Raw genomic sequence first — 3,167 nt, 5'->3', positions numbered from 1 at the left:
ATACAATTAAGCCCATCCTTCTACTCCCTCCAAACTCTTCCATGTATGCAAACCCCTTACTCACTTTCCAATCCATCACTTCATTTTTGTGTTACATATGTGTATGTATATTACTATTATTTTATATGTGTTTCTATATTATATATAGGGATATATTCCTATTTATACCTTCTTATATTGTTAAACATGCATCCTTATATATACTTAAATATATAAATACAACCTGCTTAGTCTTTATAGTGCCACTTACATGACTATGGTTTTAGGGATGACCTTTTAATATTGAATAACCAATTGGTGTATTCTACCCTGGATATGACTATTTCTCCTTCTCTTAGTATTCCTTAGGTGCCTGTAGTTCTTTTTCTTAGGTTGGGGTTTTATGAACTTCCTCCCCTTTCACAATGGAATATCTATTGATGACCTCCTTGTTTATATCCTGTTTAGGCATCCATGTTTGTAAGATTTAATGTTGCAGTTTCTGACATTTTTGGGAGACATAATCTCACAATGAACACCCTCATCCCTGGATCTTACAATCTTTCTGACCCTTCTTCTTCAATGATCCCTGAGCCTTATACTGAGCTCCAAAACTCCTTATTTTGATTGGTTATGGTTTTCTGTAATGGTTTCCATTGGTTGCAAAAAAAAAAAAAAGTTTACTTGATGAGAGCTTTGATTTATACTTACCTTTGGGTGTAAAGACAAATATTTAGAGTTTAGTTTGAGATTGTGCTATTTTACTAGAGTGGTAATTGTAGGTTGACCTCCAAGACCTATGATTTCACAAGCCCATGATAGTTGGCTAGATTTACAGTACTGCTTTGATTTCCTTCTGTTGAACAGAACTTAAATCCAGTTAGACAGCTTTTGGTTGCCATACCACTATTGTACATTTAGGGTTATTGTGTGCATGCTCACATACAAACACATACATGTGCACTCACGCACACATTAAAAAACTGAGAAATAAATTTTTAAAAAAATTTCCACGAGCAATTCAAAGCATATTTTACATCTCCAGAAACCGTTGATGCCTGATTTTTAGTAACATAAACTCTAATTTCTTTTGAAAATATTTTAAGACACAAAATTTTCTTGCCTAACTGCTTCTTCAACTATATCCTTGCTTATTCTCTCTCTTGTTTGTGTGGCAAAACCACAATAGACCCAAATGATGTTCTATATATTGCTGAGCTTTCTCTAGCTTCTAGCATTTTCTTGCCTAGTTGCCAGGAATGTGATAAGACTTAGTGTTCTGTTATATGCTTGTCATCAATGTCAGTATCATTATCTAGCAAACCAGCATATGTCACAAAATAAAAGCCCAAGTCGTTTTCACTGCTTTTTATTTTTTTATGCTAGAAGGACTTTCTTTCTGAGCAGTAAAGGTGTCTATCTTGTATCCTTGTCGAAAAATCCACAGGAGTGTATTACTAAATACACAAGTCAATGAATAAATCATACTTAGGCTTATTTTATAGTAACTAGTTGAGAAATATCAAGGACTATATCTATATCTATGTACACATATAAATATGTACATACTCATATGTGTATATATATATATGTACCTTTTAATTTTTTATAATCCTGTGACATATATAATATATACTTTTTAAAAATTGTGATTTTTGTGAGTATGGTACTTTGCATCTAAATCTCAGCACTTAGAAGGCTAAGGGAGAAAAATTGTTGTGATTCTGAGGCAGCCTGGGCTATAGAGTGAGAATTATCTCAAAAAAAAAAGGATATTAGAGGAAATAAATAAAATTAGCATCAGAGGTGAAAAAACTGAGCAGAAAAGTAAGTATCGCATGTTAACTATAGCAGGTTTGAGATACCTCAGTTATCTTAAATTTGTTCTTGGTCTTGAAGAACCCATACCTTATCTAGCTCTATAATACATGCACTGAGTATGACAGTCTTGGATTAAATGGTCTCTATGATTTTTCCTGTATATGAAACTTTAAAAAAAATACAACCATATACTTCCATTAAACTTTAAAATTTGCAAAGTGTTTTTGATTCACTTAAAAATAAAGCACTGTCTTTGGATGATACTTTGAAAAACACTCATATATTATATATAAATTCCACTTATATCCTGAGTAATAGAAAATGGTGGAAGTGGATATGATGGGAGAATTTAATTTAATGGTTTTCAAAAACAGCAAAGAACAGATATAAAACAAGGAACTCACAGATATGTGCTGAGTCCTGCATGGCCATGGAAGTGATGGTGTGACATGGTTTCCTGCCCCTGAAGTACAGCCAGCAGGGCATGGCATCATTGAGTGTTGATTGTTGCTAGGCATAGGCTTTCTTATATAATAATGTACATATTTTCATTTTCCCTCTCTCAAGGAATGTTCTCCCTTTTAAGGTCATTGATTCCATGATTATTAGAAATAGCACAAGTATGGAAGGAGAGAATGTGTTCCTCAGAAAAATGGTAAAGGCTGTGACCTTCACGACATCCCTTAAGGCTATGAGAAAGAACTCTCAAAACATGGGTTCAAGAATGTATAATTTCTCAACTATCCAAAATATAATGATGAAATATGAATTGTATGTGGGACTTCATGGACCTAAAAGAATAAATGCACTTGAATTTATGATCCAGCTTATTAAAAAGATAAAGAGGCAGGCAGATTTCTGAGTTCAAGTTTAGCCTGGGACAGAGGGAATTTAGGTCCAGGCACGGTGGGAATGGTAATCTCAGAAATGGATCCCACCCAGATAAACTTATTGTTTGTGCTTACAAAGGCAGGCAGGTCTCTGAGTTCATTGCTAGGTTAAAAAAAAAAAATACTGGCTCTTTCTTTCTAAGAAACTAGGGGCTAAGGTCATAAAATGCTGATTCATGGGATAATAAAAAAGGAACCTGGGTTAATGATTGAACTGATATGTAAATAAAAGACAGAGATTTTGTCTGCAAGAGCTGACTATATAAGCAGCTGTCTGGAAAGCTAACTTGAGCAGAACACAGAGCTGTCAGCTTGCTTCCACCATAGATTTCATGTCATTCTTTTGCCACTCCCATACCCCCCTTCCTCAGGAACCCTTCTCCAAGCCAAGGCTTGTCCATGGCAGATGTGCAATTTATTTATTAATACACATTAATTCTTTGCATATATAATGCTGATTTTTATGTGTTTGAAGAT

Source organism: Mus caroli, unplaced genomic scaffold (genome assembly GCF_978045245.1).
Source record: "Mus caroli unplaced genomic scaffold, Mus_caroli_1 scaffold_7, whole genome shotgun sequence".
NCBI classification, from domain to species: domain Eukaryota; kingdom Metazoa; phylum Chordata; class Mammalia; order Rodentia; family Muridae; genus Mus; species Mus caroli.
This window is presented reverse-complemented; position numbering follows the sequence as displayed.